We start from the raw sequence: 19,618 nt of genomic DNA on the forward strand, positions 1-19,618 counted from the left end.
CATACCTTTGAGACATAAATTTTCTACCTTCTTTTACCTAAGAATCACCACTTTAGAAATGCAAATTTGGCGTAGAAAATTTCAGATGCTTCTTAAAAATGAGATGACTAAAATGGACAGTATTGGGGTTAAAACAAAAGTTGAATCTAACACAGGATGGATGGACCACAGGGACTCCCTGTTGGTCTCCCAACATTTCAGGGACCCAAACCAGTCCATTCTATTTACCTCAGTTTGGAGAAATTTTAAAAGCCCAAAGACAAATATAATGAGCAGCCTAACTAAAAATTGCTTAGCACAATAATCAGGCAGGTCATTTTAAAAAAGGACAAAGGTCCCTTGACTCAATCCCTACTGCTACAATGAGTAAAATGGTCAGAGGTCGAAGAAAATAGGTATCTTCAGAGTAAATGGTGTTGGGGAAAGATGAATAGGGCCTATTCTATTAGAAGAACAGATGATGTTGTGACAAAGTTTGTCTGCTTGCAATGGACTTCTGGCCTTCTCTCTTGTGATAACGGTTAATCTTCAGAGGACTGAGGACAATTGAGTTCCTTTTGTAGTCTTTAGGCAGATGGAGGGGGAACTCAGAAAGCCTCTGTATTTTGCTGTTTTTCTTTTTTCCTTTTTTTTTTTTTTGTTTTTTGTTTTTGAGATGGAGTTTCACTCTTGTAGCCCAGGCTGGAGGAGTGCAATGGTGTGATTGTCTGGACGGGGGGAGAGGACAAAGACAACTAAGATGGCACATTTCCGGGTTCTTCATCACCAACTTACCCACCTGTGGGAAAATGCAGCCCGTGCCCGGGAAAAATGCAGACCAACTGCGCAGGCACAACGTGACATCCAAACACCAGGAGACTGAAACCTACCTAGCCCCGCCTACGGAAGGCCCCCGACAGGCCCGTGTCCCGCCTACTGCCCTCCCACTCCCAGGCCCTAGACATAAAAAACTGCTCCCAGCGGACTTCCAGCGCGAACTTCCAGCGCGAACTTCCTCGGCCCCTCCTCATATGCGGACCTAGGAACCTCGCCGGAGAATGCCGGAGGGACTTCCTCGGCCTCCACTGCCGGAGATGGGTGAACCTCGCCCTCCACCGCCAGAGACGGGTAAACCTCACCCTTTCCTCCTTCACATTGGCTAACTAATAAAAGTTTTTTTTACCTTGCCTAGTTGCCTCATCTCTGGCGCCTGCTCCGGTGGTCGCATAAAACAAATCAGGTGGTGCCGAAACCTGGGAGGAGACCCCTCCTCAGGGCCCCCGAGGCCCGGGGAGCCTCCTCCTCCTTCCACGCCGTGGATGCACCAGGACCCAGACGCTACTTTCCACACCTCCAAGCCTCCTAGGGGTGAGTACCTCTTGCCTTCCTCTCATACTCCTTGGCCAGAAGTCCTGCGCAGGCCCAAGGCTTTTTGGTCACCAGGTGACCCACAGGAGAGTTCCCAAAGGTAGAGACGTCTGCCTAAAGGAACTCCATTCCAGTCCACATGAGAACCGTCCAGGACGGAGACGTCCACCTGGAGGTAATCTCCATTCCGGCTCCAGGAGCCATCCGGTCTCTAGTGGCTCCAAAGGATGCTTTGTAGCCAGATAGAGCCTGGTTTCCGCTTACTGTGAAAGAAAGGCAATGGGAAATCCCCAATCCAAAATACCTAGAGACACCCCTTTAGGGTGTCTTCTAGCTAATCTCAAAACTTTACAGTTAGAGCAGGATCTTAAGTGAAAGCAACTGATTTTCCTCTCCACTGTGGCATGGCCACAATATAAATTAGACAACCAGTCTCAATGGCCGCCTGAAGGCACCCTAGACCATAACATTTTAATCAACCTTGGTAATTTCTGCCGGCGCTTAGACAAGTGGTCTGAAATAAACTATATACAAGGGTTTTGGGATTTGCGTTCTCCACCAGACTTGTGTAGCCAGTGTTCCTTGGCCCAAGTCATGTTGGCTAAAGGCGTGGATCTAGCAAAGCAGAAGAGGAAGAGTCATCCTTCCTGTCTGACTCGCCCGAAGACCTCACAAATTCCTACTCTAGGCCCCCCCGTGTCAGCTTCCCCTCCCTCCCTTCCACTCCGGCAGTAGACTCCACCTCCCCCTCCCGCTTCTGCTCCACCTTCCTCTCCCGCTTCCGCTGTAGTTCCGCCCTCCACCTGGGTCCCGCCTACCATTGTTGAGGCTGCCCCTCCCTCCATCCCCTCGGCACTTCCGCCTAGCCACCTTAGTTCACCTACATCCTCCCATACCCGCTCTAAAGATTGCCTAACCGCCCCTACCCTTACTCCCACCCTATCCAACCCCCCTGCAGTTTTAGCGCCCTTGCGTGAGGTGGCAGGAGCAGAAGGCGTGGTTAGAGTTCATGTTCCCTTCTCACTAGCAGATCTTTCAAAAATTGAAAAACGTTTAGGAGATTTTTCTGCCAATCCTACAGTTTATACCAAAGAATTTAGGTACTTTTGCCAGGCCTGCGATCTAACCTGGCATGACCTTCATGTTATTCTTACCTCTACTCTAAACCCAGAGGAGTGAGAGTGTATCCTAGTGGCCGCCAGGCAGCCCCTGACCAGCTGCATTTAACAGATGCTGCTATCCCAGTAGGGGAACAGGCAGTCCCATCTGTGGACCCAGAATGGGACTATCAAGTAGGCCAGCCGGGTCGCCGAAGACGAGACATAATGACTCAATGTCTTCTGGCTGGCATGCAGGCAGTCTCAAATAAGGTAGCTAATTTTAACAAACTAAAAGAAATTATTCGAGGTCCAGATGAAAATCCGGCCACATTCTTAAACAGGCTGACTGAGGCTTTAACTCAATACACCCGGTTAGACCCAGCTTCCCCAGCCGGGGCCACTATCCTAGCTTTATATTTTATTTCACAATCGGCCTCAGATACTCGGAAAAAACTCCAAAAGGCGGAGGATGGACCTCAAACCCCTATCCAAGACCTAGTCAAGTCGGCCTTCAAGGTCTTTAACTCTAGGGAGGAGACAGCTGAGGCCCAATGACAGGCCCGCCTAAAACAGAAAGTACAGCTCCAAACCCAAGCCTTAGTTGCTGCTCCGCAGCCTAGCAGCCTAGTCTTAACCCAAAACCGGAGAGCAAAGCACCCAGAGGTCCAAAGTCGGCAAAAGGGGCCTGCTATAAATGCGGAACCCCCGGGCACTGGGCTGATAAATGTCCCCAGAATCCCCAACCGTCTAGTCCAACACAGCCGTGCTACAAGTGTGGAGTTGCTGGACACTGGGCTAACAAGTGCCCTAGACCTCATCCACCAACAACTCCCTGTCCAGCATGCCACAAAGGGCACTGGAAGTCAGATTGCCCCACCCTGAAAACAGGCATGGCGCCTCAACGTGATGTCCCTTCTCAGGACCCTGGGAGCTCCTTCCAGCTCTTACACCTGGATGACGACTGAAGGTGCCAGGACTCGGGGACCCCTATCACCCTCGCCGAGCCACAGGTAACTCTCCTGGTAGCGGGTAAGACAATTAATTTTTTAATCAACACCAGGGCTACCTACTCTGTTTTGCCGTCTTTCGAAGGGCCTAGCCTCCCCTCCAATATCTCTGTTGTAGGAGTTGATGGCTCCCCGTCCAGCCCTCGAAAAACACCGCCCCTTAATTGTTGCCTGGCCAACAACTATTTTGCATGCTCGTTCCTCATCATCCCCTCATGCCCCACCCCTCTACTAGGCCGAGATATCCTAAGTAAACTGAAAACCTGTATCTCCCTTCCTACTAGCTACCCCCACCCCACCTGCCATCTACTTCTAGTATTAACTAACTCAAATGACTCCAACAACCCTACTAACCCTTTCCCTAATTTCCCCATTCCTATAGACCCCCAAGTGTGGGACACCTCCACTCCTGTCGTGGCAGACCATCATCCACCAATACTCATAAAACTTAAAAACCCATCTCAGTTTCCAGCCCACCCACAGTTCTCTCTCTCTCCAGAACACTTACGAGGACTGAAACCAATCATTACTAGGTTACTCAGCCAACACATCCTCATCCCCACTCATTCTCCCTGTAACACCCCAATTCTACCTATAAAGAAGGCAGATGGGACTTTTCGGTTAGCGCAAGATCTTCGTCTTATCAATGAGGCTGTTTGCCCCACCCATCAAGTAGTTCCCAATCCCTATACCCTTCTCTCTCTTATCCCATCTAACACAACACACTTTACTGTGCTAGATCTAAAAGATGCATTTTTCTCTACTCCCTTACACCCCGATTGTCAGTTTCTCTTTGCCTTTACATGGGAAGACCCAGACACCCATGCCTCCACCCAACTGACATAGACAGTGCTTCCCCAAGGGTTCCGAGATAGCCCCCATTTCTTTGGGCAAGCCCTTGCAAAAGACTTGGCCTCCTGTCCTCTTACAAATAGTAAAATTCTCCAATATGTAGATGACCTTTTACTCTGTAGTCCCACAAGACAGGACTCTCTTTTAGACACTGCAATCCTCCTTAATCATCTAGGATCCAGAGGTTACCGAGTATCCAAACACAAAGCTCAACTCTCACAACAATGTGTCATATATTTAGGCATTGAAATCACTCCCACAACACGCTCGCTCACCACAGACCGTTTAACTCTAATACAAAATCTTTCTCCTCCCCAAGACGCTAAAGAAATCCAATCCTTCCTAGGCCTAGTGGGGTTTTTCAGACACTGGATTCCTAATTTTTGAATCTTGGCTAAACCTCTATATGCAGCTGTCAAGGAGACTCCCCAAGGACCTTTGTCTAATCCAAAGTTAATCTATAAACATTTCACTTACCTAAAAAACTGTCTTCTCTCACATCCTACTCTCTCACTCCCAGACTTCCAACGCCCCTTCCAACTTTTCACAGATGAAAGACAAAAAGTTGCTATTGGCCTTTTAGCCCAATCTGTAGGTACCACATACCATCCTGTGGCATATCTATCCAAACAATTAGATCCCACTGTACAAGGGTGGAAGCCCTGCCTTCGGGCCCTAGCAGCAGCAGCCTGTCTAACCCAGGAAGCAAAGAAACTCATTAGAGGCTGTAATCTAACAGTCTTCTCTACCCACCGCCTTCAAGACCTTATTGCCCACAAAAGTATTAGCCACCTAACCCCGTCTAGGCTCCAACTTTTCCACCTCTTGTTCATAGAAGACTCTACCATTGCCCTAGGAGTCTGCTCCTCTCTAAATCCAGCAACCTTACTCCCCAACCCTCTCAAACAACCCCATACTGAATACTCCTGTCCAGAACTTTTAGAGGCCCAACCACCTAGTCACTTACAACTTTACACCATCTTAAAGGACATACATAACTCCTTACACATAGGACCTAAGGCCCTACATAATCTCCTAAGCCCTCTCATTCACTGCCCCACACTCATGAAACACCTAACTATAATCAATCAACAGTGTTCCACATGCCTCAGGTCAAACCCTCAAGGAGGACTATGCAACCCCCATCCAAGTCACCAACTCAGAGGACACCAACCAGGTGAAGATTGGCAGATTGACTTTACCCACATGCCAAAACACAAAAAATTCAAATATCTGTTAACCCTCGTTGATACCTTTTCAGGATGGATAGAAGCTTATCCTACCACAGGAGAAACTGCCAATATAGTTGCCTCCATACTCACTGAACACATTATTCCTAGGTTTGGCCTCCCACTCACTCTTCAGTCTGAAAACGGCCCAGCTTTCATCTCCAAAGTAGTCCAACAGGTGGTGACCCTCCTACACATTACCTGGAAACTCCACATCCCTTATAGACCTCAGTCCTCCGGTAAAGTAGAGAAGGCCAATGGGCTCATCAAGCAACAACTCACCAAACTCTCACTCGAGACTCGACAATCATGGGTAACTCTCCTTCCCCTGGCCCTAACCCGGCTGCGAGCTGCCCCACAGAGTCCGACAGGCCTCAGTCCGTTTGAACTAGTCTACGGCCGGCCTCTCACCCTCCAGCAGCTACCTACCCTTTCCTCTCCGCTGGCAAACTATCTTCCATACCTCACCCTCTTAAGACAACTCCTAAGGCAACATGCAGAACTAGCACATCCCCCTCCAACAGATACCTATAGCCCACATACCTCTCTCAGCCCAGGGGACCAAGTATACTTAAAAGACATCCAAGCCAAAGATCTCCAGCCCAGGTGGAAAGGCCCATATACTGTCCTCCTGTCCACACACATAGCAGCCAAGCTGTTAGGTCACACACACTGGGTCCACATGTCACAATTTTAAAAAGCCCCCACAGAGGACGACCAGTGGAAATCTACTAGACTTGCCCCTACCCACCTCAAACTCACCAAACTCCCTTAACCACCTTTATAGAACACCTCCAGTGGCAAGGTGCGTTCTACAATTACACTGAAAATGAAGTCCTACTTTACACTTACATTACTACTCTTCTCATACACTTCACCGTCCATTGCTAAGTTTACTTTCATATGGAGATTCTCTATAGTTGAAACATGGACCACCACCAACAAACAACATTCACAGCTACAAGGCACTGCAGACTGCTCACCCCAAGGCTGTCAGTCCCTCCTCACCATAAATTTCACCCTCACTTCTCGCAAACATAGATCGCCTATACCGTCTCTCTGCTTTCTATATGACCAAACAGAATACAATTGTAAAAACTACTGGCAACAAACAAACCTAGGATGCCCCTATCAATATTGTAAAATCCACTATGCATCCAAAGAGAAAAACCACTTCTTCACCGAGCATGAACAATTTGGAACCTACCAATATCAACTAAATATCCAAGACCCGTGGGACCCCCGATGGGCGGACGGGGTAAAAGGAGGACTCTACGCTGATTCTGTTTCAGGTTCATATCCAGCTGCCACCCTCTTAATAAAAAGGACACTAGTCCAACAGGAAAACTCCCTCCCTAAAAACATAAAAAAACCTACAAAATTTAACCTTAGCCATACAATCACAAGAACAGGCCCTACAAGATCAACTACACTCCTCCAACAAAGACCCCTTCTCATGGTTAAAGCTTGTCCGTCAAGGGTTAAACTTAACACGGGCAGCTAACATAACACATCTCTCCCACTGTTTCCTCTGTGCAGCCCTTAAAGAAGCCCCCTTAGTGGCAGTCCCCTTACCTACTGCTTTCAAGGCTACAACTGACTCTACAAGCACCTCCCAAAAACCGTTCTTACTCCAAGTCCCACTATACCAAAACCCAGAAAATCCAATCCTTCCTTTCTGCTACTCTGCCCCAAACTCCTCCTGGTGTGATTACACCCAATCACCCAATAAGACCCAGACAGCCCCCGTTGGAGGTTATTTCTGGTGTAATAAAACCCTCTTCAAGGTCCTTAATCACACATCCACCAGCCAATCTCTCTGTGTCCCAGTGTCCCTAGTACCTAGCTTAACCCTATATAGCAAAGCAGAAGTGGCTGAACTCATTTTACCATTTAACTATCCTCCTAATAATCTCCAAAAACGGGCTGTCTTCCTTCCCTTAGTAATCAGAATTTCTCTAGCCTCCTCCTTAGTGGTGTCAGGGCTCGGAACTGGGGCACTCGCCCACTCCGTACAGTCTACTCGATCCCTAACCGCACAAATTCAAGAAGCCATAGAGGCTTTGGCTGAAAGTCTAGCCTCTCTACAGCGCCAAATCACTTCAGTAGCCCAGGTGGCTGCACAGAACAGGAGAGCATTACATCTTCTTACAGCGGAAAAAGGAGGAACATGTCTTTTCTTAGGAGAAGAATGCTGCTATTACATAAACGAGTCAGGTCTAGTTGACACTAACATCCAAACCCTAAACAGGATTAAAACAGAACTCAAAAACTACAACACTCCCTTAACCCCTGGTCCACCTATATGGTTATTACCAGTAATACAACAAATGCTCCCATTCCTCATTCCTATATTAATCCTCTGTCTTATCGTATGCTTTGCCCCCATTTTAATCAAATTTCTCTGAGCCAAAGTTCAAGAGATCACCTGCGTCGCCTTCAACCAGATGCTCCTACATCCCTACGTCCAGATACCAACCACAGACCCTCATGACGATGCCCTCTGACAGCAGGAAGCAGTTAGACAGATAATGACGCCCCCAATCACTATCATCAATAAAAGGTTGAACTGTCTGGATGGGGGGAGAGGACAAAGACAACTAAGATGGCGCATTTCCAGGTTCTTCATCACCAACTTACCCGCGCGTGGGAAAATGCAGCCCGTGCCCGGGAAAAATGCAGACCAACTGCACAGGTGCAACGTGATGTCCGAACGAGGAGACCGAAACCTACCTAGCCAGGCCTACGGAACGCCCCCCGACAGGCCCGTGTCCTGCCTACTTCTCTCCCACTCCCAGGCCCTAGACATAAAAAACTGCTCCCGGCAGACGTCCGCTGGGAACTTCCTCGGCCCCTCCTCATATGCGGACCTAGGAGCCTCGCCCGAGAACGCCGGAGCGACTTCCTCGGCCTCCACCGCCGAAGACTGGTGAACCTCGCCCTTTCTTCCTTCACATTGGCTAGCTAATAAAGTTTCTTTTTACCTTGCCTACTTGCCTCATCTCTGGCGCCTGCTCCGGTGGTCGCATAAAACAAATCAGTGATCTCAGATCACTGCAACCTCCGCCTCCCAGGTTCAAGCTGTCCTCCTGCCTCACAGCCTCCTGAGTAGCTTGGATTACAGGTGCCCACCACGACATCTGGCTAATTTTGTATTTCTTTTTTTTAGTAGAGACGGGGTTTCACCATGTTGGCCAGGCTGGTCTTGAACTCCTGGCCTCAGGTGATCAGCCCACCTCAGCCTCCCAAAGTGCTGGGATTACAGGCGTGAGTCAACGCACCTGGCCTATTTTGCTGTTTTTCAAGTGCTTCAGCTCAAAGTCATCAACATAACAAAAATATGTATACCAATATACATATTTTAGGGTGGTATTTCCTGAACTCCTACAATGGCCAGTTTTGTTTAATGAGCAATTCAAGAATTGTCAAGAATAAGTAAATTAAGTGAATGTAAATGGGATACAAGTTTAAGTAAACTTGTCAAAATTTCAAAAATCTTTTTCAGTAACTTAAAATCTTAAAGTCATTCTATGTTATATTAAGTACTGTAGTCCCCACCTTATACTTGGGAGATAAATTCCAAGACACCCAGTGGATGCACTGATGGACCCTCCCACCCACTCCCCCTACTCCTCGCCTACGGGCAAGGGCATTCCAAAGTTAACCTGAAAACTAGTTCAGGTGATAATGGAACATTCTTCATTATACCCTTCTCTCTTTTGAAATTCAGGCATAGGTGACTGGCATTAACATCAAAACAGAGACCTTAAAACTGATAGAACAGACCCTTTAGGTCTGATAAGAAATATTTACAATTTATTCTCTCTGAAGCCTGTTACTTCTGCTACCTGGAGGCTTTTTCTGCATGATCGGGTCTCCATAACCTCTTATCTTAACCCAGACATTCTTTCTATTGATTCCAGGTCTCTAGATAATAACTGTTTCAACCAATTTACCAATCAGAAAATCTTTGAGTCTGCCTATGACCTGGAAGCCCCAGCATACAGTTGCCCTGCCTTTCCACACCAAATCAATGGACACATTACATGAACTGATTGTTGTCTTATGTCTCCCTAATATGTGTAAAACCAAGCTGTAGCACATGTTCTCAGGATTTACTGGGGCTGTGTCACAGGCCATTGGTCATTCATATTTGGCTCAGAATAAATCTCTTCAGATGTTTTACAGAGTTCAACTCTTTTCATCAACACCTGAAACCAAAGATAGTACCAAATTCTATATATACTATATTGTTATCTATACATACATACCTATGATAAGATTTAGCTTATAAATTAGGCACAGGAAGAGATTAACAACAACTAATAATAAAATACCAAAATTACAACAACATATTACAATAAAAGTAATATAGATGTGGTCTTTCTCTCTGAAAGATTCTCCCCAGGGCCTGAAATCTTAAGGGAATGAATAACTCCTCCCTTCTCAGGCCCAGTCCCAAGACGCAAGATCACTTGCGCCAACAGCATGCCTCAGCAAGATAGCAGAAGCAGGAAGACAGATGGCCAGAAGACACATACCCCCTGAAGACTGAGAGGCCGTCAGGGTACTGTATAGCAGTTACATCAGACTGAGACACTTCCTGTTTACAAGAGACTATAAAACCCCTGCCCTGTCCTCATTTGGTGTTGACGCCATGTTAGGCCTCAGCCTGCCTGCACCCAGGCGCTCATTTAAACAGCGTGTTGGTCCACACTGCCTCGTGTTGTGTGTACTCTTGGGGTTCGAACCAATGTAAGAACCTTTCACTCTCCCTCTCTCAAAATATCTCATTGTATTGTACTCACCTATTTCTGAACTGCAACTGACCACAGATAACTGAAACTGCAGTAAAGGAGGAATTACTGTAATCCATATTCATGAAATGTCTAGGCCATTTCTAAGTAAGTTAAAAATACCAAACTATTAATTACAAAACATAAGTTTAAAGTATACATATTTTGGCATCTTGCTTTCAAACAGTATAGGTATGCTATTTGGGTCTGTTAGTAAACATGAAAAAATTATTCTATGAGGAAGCACATATTCTAGAAATTATGAAATGCATATTCATAAAATGTTTGTATATAACAGAGGGTTTTAAATGGTTTTACTTCCTGGGTTTTCACTAGAAATTAAGATTACTAAGAGGTGAAAATCCTAATCAATATATGGTAATTTAAAATAGAAATAAAAGGAAAACAACTATTGTATGTGAGTAATGTAAGACATGTTTTTAGTAAGTGAAGCTATGAGGTATGGAAGAAAAAAAGAAGAGGGTAATTTTTATCCTAAAGTAGAATGATTGATTGTTCCAAAATGAGAAACCAAAAGGCATAGGAAAAATAAGAAACATAAAAAGAGTATAGAAGGCTTGTAGAAGATGAATCTTATGAAAGTAATTTTATGTGTGATCAAGCTAAGATTAGAAGGGAATTATTCACAAGTTTTTCTTAAAATTGAGCCTTACTACTGAATGTACACTGATGCAAAACTAGAATTTGGTACCTTGTGTTGAAACAATAAGGCTTTCTTGGAATATTGATCTGTTTCTTTCTTTTTTTTTTTTTTTTTTGAGACGGAGTTTCGCTCTTATTGCCCAGGCTAGAGTGCAATGGTGCGATCTTAGCTCACTGCAACCTCTGCCTCCCAGGTTCAAGCATTTCTCCTGCCTCAGCCTCCCACATAGCTGGGATTACAGGCATGTGCCACCACGCCCAGCTAATTTACTATTTTTAGTAGAGATGGGGTTTCACTATGTTGGTCAGGCTGGTCTCAAACTCCTGACCTCAGGTGATCCACCCACCTCAGCCTCCCAAAGTGCTGGCCTCCCAAAGTGCTGAGATTACAGGTGTGAGCCACTGCACCTGGCCTTTGATCTGCTCTTAATAGGAAATTTTGAAAGTTTTTTCTTTACCTTTTTGGTAGGTAACTGGCCTAGGAACAAAGTTTCTATGCTTTATCAAGATGATTCCTTGTGCTTCATGTTCTATATTGGGTTTTTGATTACTTAAGAAAACTGAGGCTGGGCGCAATTGCTTATGCCTGTAATCCCAGCACTTTGGGAGGCCGAGGCAGGAGGCAGGTGGATCACAAGGTCAGGTGTTTGAGACCAGCCTGGCCAACATAGTGAAACCCTGTCTCTACTAAAAATTAGCTGGGCATGGTGGCGGGCACTTGTAATCCCAGCTACTCAGGAGGCTGAGTCAAGAGAATCGCTTGAACCTGGGAGGTGGAGGTTGCAGTGAGCCAAGATCGTGCCACTGCACTCCAGCCCAGGCTATAGTGCTAGAATCCATTAAAAAAAAAAAAAAAAAAAGAAAGAAGGAAAACTGAGTCCTCTAAAAGAGCTAAGGATTTTTCTACAACCATGTTTCTATATTTGCCTTTTAAAGTCTTTTAACTATCACTCTATTTAAATGATTACTGTTATTTCACAGTCACTGATCACCATATTTTGATCAAGTGTTTCAAACCATATATATTTTTTTCTTTCTTTATCTTCCTTCCTTCTTCCTTTCCTTTTTCTTTTTCTTTCTCTACAGTGGTGCGATCTCAGCTCACTGCTACCTCCGCCTCCCAAGTTCAAGCGATTCTCCTGCCTCAACCTGCCAAGTAGCTGGGACTACAGGGGCACACCGCCATACTTGGCTAATTTTTATATTTTTAGTAGAGATAGGGTTTTGCCATGTTGCCCAGGCTGGTCTCAAACTCATGAGTTCAAGCAGTCCACCTGCCTTGGCCTCCCAAAGTGCTTTGATTAGAGGCATGAGCCACCATGCCAGGCTGAAACCTTTGATATTTTTGACAAACTTCACAAAATCAAATTCTAATTTAAGTCTCTTTCTTGACTTTGAACTAACTTTGGGATTTTCCAGATAGGCCCTTGGAACATCTCAAAAGGACACCTCTCTTTATGAAAAGATAAATATAAACTAACTGGGCTTACTTGACATATTAAATTATATGCAAAGTGTTGTCAAATAATAAGTAAAGCTAACCCTTTGAGTTATATTTGTATGGATGTGTTATTAATATGTGTTTCAGAAATTATATAAAATTCATTGAAAACTAGTAGTCCTGGTATAATGATAAGTCATAAATCTAGTTATCTTAAAATGTTGTATGCAGCAAAAATAACTGAATTTCCTTGTCAATTGCATCAACATTGTAGTGAACTCTCAACAGGCCTTTATCCATGGCCATTTTAAGCCTTGTTATTCACAGATGGTTGTTTACTCTGGTACTTTCCTGAGCAACTATAAGCCTAAAGTGTTTTGTCTTCAAGGAGATTCATGGAAAGGACTCTGACAAGTACAGATTTCTGATAACTTTAATATCATACCATTAGAGTAGGTGAGAATTTCCAGATCTCTAATGAAGAAACTAGTTTTATAAAACTGCTAACCCAAATGCAGAACAAGAATTATTAAATACTAAGGAAAAGGTTTGGCAGATTTTCACACCAAGTCAGCTAGTACTGAAATTGTTAAGATACGCAATTTAAAAGAACTCCGTAAGACTGATTGAGGTCAGAATACCTATTTTACCCTATTTAATAAACAGTGCTACACCTGAATTGGAGAAACAAATCTGATATTTAAAAGAATACAAATTCAGTATTAAGCATGGACTCATGGAGGGCACAGATGGCCACCTGGTCTTTCTCAAGTCTTTAAAGCCTTCATTATTAAAAGTTCTGTACTCCATAACTCATCATGGAGTATAAAAAAATTATGCCAATTATGAAAAAATATTTGTGTGGGGATTATTTTAAAATTGCCAAAATGGTTTATAACCAATGTTTGCTTTGTCAAATCCGTAATCCTTGGAAGACAATAAAAACTTCAGGTGGTACACTTCTATTTTCTGATGGGCCATTTGAACATTTACAGAGGAATTTCATTCATTTGCCATCTTAAATGGGATATGAGTATGTTCTGATAATAGTCTATATTCTCTGATTGGATAGGAGCTTTCCATGTAGGAAGGCCAATACTATAACAGTAGCTAAAAGGTTATTAAAACATGTATTTCCTTTATGAAGCACTCCTGGAGAAATCTCCAGCAATAGAAGTACTATTTTACTGGACAAATTATAAAGCAATTGAATAAGGTGTCATGAACACAATGGCATTATCATTGTCTTTATAACCCTCAGTCTTCCGGAAAGACTGAAAGGACAAATGGCATCTAAAAACTGAAACTGGCAAAGTTAACTGAATCAATTGGATTGTATCTTCATGAAGCTTATTTACAATGGGGAAGTGAGAAGATGTGATATGGTAGAAGGGTATGATCAGAGGTACTGTGTCAGAGAGCTGGGTGACATGGAAGAGAATGAAGTTTTACTGGGAGGAATTAGGTGGAAATATTATTATTATAATTATAGTATATACATTGCACTTAATTTACAAAGTATTTTCCAGTATAGTATGTCATTAGGTCCATACTTAATTCACCTAAACTATTCTCTGGAGATCAGATTGATTTTGGCCTGTGTGAGGAAGAGCTATCATAGTCATGGTGGTTAAACAGAGAAAGCAGAGTAGTGATTGCCAACCCTGTCATCTTCTCCTTCTCTCCCCTCCCTTTGTTCTCGTTTTGAGGGTTGCTCAATTCATGAATAGTTCTTTGCTCAATTAGACTGCTAAACTTAATATTTTTCCCCACCCAGACTGTGTCCTCTGTCTCTTACTCTCCCAAAAGAAAAGAAGAACAATCATTAATGGCAAATGGCAATTGAAGTAAACCAACACCAAGAGGCAGCTTTACACTCGGGAGATAATATGTTTTTTAGTGCTCTATACATTCAAAGAAACTTCTCCAGTAATAAACTGTAGAAATGATCCCTGAAAGTATAATCTTTAACTTTAATTTGTCTAAAGATTTAAAAAGATGATAGGTACTCAATAAATATTTATTGAATGAATGAACAATAATGTAGTAGCATTATAAAGGCAAATATTACCTTAACCTACAATAACATATATATCCAGAAATACTCAGATCAAAACTGTGATCATCAGGACTGGTCAGACCACATCTAAAATATTTTTCCCATTATAACAAGAAAATGGGAAGGTGGTGGAAGCCTTCTTTGATCCCAAAAGCCTTGGTTGGAAACCATGCACTATATCCTTCCTTTAGTGCAGCCTATCACCTTGTTTTGTACTGCCCATTTCCTTGTATCTCACACATTTTAAGTTTCACAAAGTCAGAAACTATATCTTTCTCTTTCACTATTGTATTCCTAAATACTGGCACAGTATCTGACTGACAGAAAGGTATTCAGTAAATATATGTTTAATAAAGGATAACTCAGAGAACATCCAAACAAGAGTAGCCTAGATAATGCAGAGATTTAATGCTATGTTTTTCTCACTCAAAGGTATTATATACCAGATACATTCAAAGATAAGATGTGGTTTGTGTCCTCAAGGAGCTCACAATTCAGAGGATGTGTAAAAATACAGCTACAAACTATGACTACAATATACAGTGTGGAAAGTGCAACAAAATAACAAAGGAACAGTTGAAAGTATGTTTAGTCTGGAGTTGGGGCGTTAGAGACTAGTCAGGGGGATGTGGGAATCTTTCTCCCATCTGAATAACTATGGTATGGCAGAGTTTATTATTGTGGTATTAAATAATGGAGACTTTTGTAACAACTAGATCAGCCTACAAATGACATTAGCTATCTCCCATGAGGACAAGTTCTCCATTGCTGACACATTTCAAGCCTAGGATTGTGAGAACTTGATGGAGATATTGCAGAAGTGATTGACAAAGGAGATGGGATCTTGAGTTGGATGACTTCTATCTCCATTTTAACCCAGAGATTCTATGACACTTTTAGTCTCTGCTTTAGAGAAAGAGGGTAGAAAATCAATATTTTCGAATAAAAATCCTATGCTAATTATAACTGTTTAGCTTTTCCTTAAGGATCAATACTTAATAGAAATGATGCTTGTCCATGCAGAACATAGTAGACTTTAATCTTATACCCAAATTCCTTGCTTTGTGATAGTCTGAAATACTGTTTTCTGCCACAACATAACAAGATGAAGTGAACTGATTCTTTGAAGTCACATCTGCATCACAGTATAGCTAATGACAAGCTTCCCAATTTTTCTGGACATAACTAGGAAGAAATTCCTCCATTATCCAATGAAATCAACCATATTAAAGGCAGGGCTTCTGTTCTCAGATATCTTCAGAAACATATACTTTCCCCTCTCCCTTGTTCCCACCCTGATTATGGAACAGTGAACCTGAGGCTGATTTATTATTTAAGAACCAGTTATTGTTTTCCCAAACAGATTTAACAAATTTGTTCCACCTGCCCAATTATATTTCTGATTACTTTCTTGTGATTTCACTGAAGTTTTTAACCCAAGGAACTATGAAGGTCAAAAAAGATGAAAACTCAGCTAGCCTCTGACCTCAAAGGGATTATAATCTAGTAGGGAACAAAAAACACATACACAAGTAACCACAATTTACACAAATCAGTATATGAGGTCCTAAGAGTAGTTTAGAGACAAAAGATTTACCTTATGGGGTAACTGGGAAGTTAGGGAGTACTCTATGTAGTCTTATTGTCCTCATTTTACAAATAAGGAAATTGAGATACAGAGAATGCAGTCTAGGGAGCTGAGGTTTTCCAGAAGCAAAAAAACAAAACAAAACAAAAAAAACCTTAAATATTTGAAAATAATGGTCCTATATACTAGAGTGAGTAAGCATTCACATCTTAAAGCAATGTAACAAAATAATTCTGACATCATCTAAAGTGTGGTAAAAAAGAGGCTCAATCCTTAGTGCTTCCCTCTTATTCTTCTACATTTCTCCTTTAAAAGTGTGTTCTGAATCATCCAAGGAAAAGTAATGGTGTCTAAATTCCAATAAAAACGGATTCTCTCTTTCTTCTGCAATTTATTTTACCTTAACAATATCATTCAGGTCAGCCATAGGTTGGCTGCTCTGACTCCTGCAGCCTTTCCCCATAAACCCTCTCCCCTCCTCCCGGAGGGCAGAGAAAGAAAGCAGTGCTGAGGAGGCAACACACTCTTGGTTTCCATGTTAGGCTATTTCCATTTAACTTGGGAGTATCATTAGTTTTGCTTGGCAAAGAAAGCCTTTCATCACCTAAACTTCAGATAAAGATTAGCTTCACAATTCCATTTGAAGTCAATGGTCTATAAGCTAGTCCACCTAAATAAAATTTGAACAACAAATGTGGAAAATGTTGGTGCTTATAAATTAACCAATCAAATCTAGGTACATAGGTATAAGAATAAAATGTCTAATATATAATTACAAATGCAGTTTTCATTTTTCCAGTAAATCAGTCTCTAAGCAAATAGATTACTGATGAAACCAGCATGTAAATATTCAGAGCTGAAGAAAACAATTCTTGAATCAGTGATCAGAACTATGATTTCAGATATGTCTCTTATCTCAAAAATGGTTCTTTTGATCTGGCCACAAGGTCATAAAATAGCCACTGAAAAGAAAATTCTACAGTAATCTTAGTCTACACTGATTAAAGTCTAATAGCTGAATTAAAGGAAGGCTAGGCTGGACAAATAATCTCTAAAGTATGGGGTCCAGTTCTGTGTGCTACATGTTAAAAGAAATAAATAACTAAGAATAGGATCCAAGTAGGGTTTCCAAAATGATAAAAAGCCTGAAAATCACTCATAAAAGAAAGGAATGAAAAAAATTGGGGCATAGAGGTAAAAGTAAGAGGACCCATAAAAGCTATCTTAAATAGTTGTATTAGTCTGTTATCGCACTGCTATAAATACCTGAGACTGGGTAATTTATAAAGAAAAAAAGGTTTAATTGGCTCACAGTTCCACAGGCTGCACAGGAAGCATGGCTGGAGAGGCCTCAGGAAACTTTCAATCATGGCGAAGGCAAGGGGGAACAGACACATCTTACAGGGCCAGAACAGGAGGAAGAGAAACAAGGACGGAGATGCTACACACCTTTAAACAACCAAATCTCCTGAGAACTCACTCTCTTGAGAAAAACAAGGGGAAATCTGCCCCCATAATCCAATCACCTGCCACCAGGTCCCTCCTCCAACACTGGGGATTACAATTCAACATGATTTGGGTAGGGACACAAACCCAAACCATCAATAATAAAAGCACTGATCTAAAGAATATAGGACAAAAATTTCAGATATAGTAAAAGAAAGCTTTAACGGACCTGTTACAACACCCAAGTGGGTCATAGGAAATTATTTTGACAAAACTTGATGAAAATCCCTTACAATGAACTGGGCACTGTGTTAAGTACTTTACATTAATTATCTTATTAAAATTTCTCAACAATCCTGTTATCACCACCCACATTCATGGAAATTGAAGCTTGGAGATGTTTAACAATTCCGTTAAGATCGCATTGCTAATGATGTGTGTTAGCTAGCTAAGGCAGGTCTCTTGAGAATGAATTTTTCTCATTCATTCATGAGTTTTCACTCTCTGTTTTCCATGGCAAAACCTGTCTTCTGGTTGGAGTTGGAGACCTATTGAGATGAAAGTTACCCCTGGGAACTCTACTGACATCCCTGACATTCCTACCATCAGTGTTAGAATAAAGATGTTTTGTGATCTACTTGTGTTAGGCTGGGCTAGAGAGGTTCTATCATAGCCTAATCATAACCCTATCTGTCAATTCAATTATTCCTGCTCTACAGGTAATCCATAGAGTGAAACCAGTATATAGGGTTCATGAAGATACATGTTACAGCTGGTCAGGCAAATGTGAAGTGAGGTGCCATAACATCTTCCTCATTTCAGAGAAAGGGAAAATATCTAGGCCAAATACCGAGTTCATACATGAGACTGTAGCATTCAATTCCTATTTCCATAGGGGAGTCACTTTTCATTGACTCACAGTCTAGAAGAAATGTTCTTATTTCCTCAAGTTACAGGCAAGCAATAAAGGTGCATACCTATGGAGGAAGTTAGGACAAAAGATACTTAGGAAAGAGAGAATATAAATCCTACTAATAGGACGTAGAAACTTTTAATAACATATAAAAATTGATTAGAGTTACCTTTCTCTACTTGAATAAATTATATACCACAATTTGAAAGAAGTTTTGATAACTTTTTAGAGTTTCAGGTTCATTATTTATAACACTGCTAAACTATCATAAAGTTCATTAAAAGGTCAGAATTGTCTCAGAAATGTTAAAAGTTATCTGAGAGATGGTGCTCTACTTTAAGAAGAAAGAAATTATCTCTATGGCTATTTAATAGGAAATAAAATTACTACTGAGATGAGAAAAAGACAAAAATAATACAGAGCATGATAATTTATTATGCGCAATCTCAGCTGTGCTTTTACATTCATCTATGATTAATATTAATCCGCTGTTTCACCTGCTTACATTCTGAAATTGGTTGTATGCCTAAATTTTAGTGAAAATAAATATCATTTTGATTGTATGGTAGAAGAAAAAGCACAAAAATATTTTTTTCAGACTTTAAAAGAGAAGTCATTTTTAATGTTTACTTTATTAAATTAAAGCTGGCTACTGAAGAATAATGCAGTAAAAACCAGGGTCAGCACAATAATATGGAAGAAAAAGATATGAGCATTCACTGAAAGGTATACTATCTGTCATAAATAGGTATTGTGCTAGAGATTTTACACGTTAATTCATCTAATTTTAAAGACAAATCTATCAGGCAAGCCATATCACCCCATTTTATAGATGAGGCAACTGAGGTTCCAGGAGGTTAAGAAACATATGGCCAAGAACACACTGTCAGTGAGGCCATTATATAGGGGCTACTAGCTGCCTTCAAATGATTAATTTACTACTTCCCTGTTCAAAAGGCTATTTTTTTCTTTGAAAATATCCACAAAATTGACAAACCTTTAGTTAGATTGATGAAGCCAAAAATAAAGACTTGATTTACTAAAATTCAGAAGGAAAGAGAGGACATTACTATTAACCATAAACATACATCAAGGATTATAAGGGAATACAATGAATAACTGTATGTATACACATTATATAACTTAGACGAAATGGGAAAGTACCTAGAAAAACAAA

The 19,618-nt window shown here is 41.8% G+C and overlaps 1 protein-coding gene and 1 pseudogene across 5 annotated transcripts in view; both read right to left on the bottom strand.

Annotated features, from left to right (window-relative positions):
- The window catches only part of EDA (ectodysplasin A), a 418,184-nt gene that overhangs the window by 335,221 nt on the left and 63,345 nt on the right, over positions 1–19,618 (bottom strand). The window lies entirely within an intron of this gene.
- Positions 14,209–14,403, bottom strand: LOC119621039 (small nucleolar RNA U3; annotated as a pseudogene).

The sequence above is a fragment of the Chlorocebus sabaeus genome, chromosome X, assembly GCF_047675955.1.
Source record: "Chlorocebus sabaeus isolate Y175 chromosome X, mChlSab1.0.hap1, whole genome shotgun sequence".
NCBI classification, from domain to species: Eukaryota; Metazoa; Chordata; class Mammalia; order Primates; family Cercopithecidae; genus Chlorocebus; species Chlorocebus sabaeus.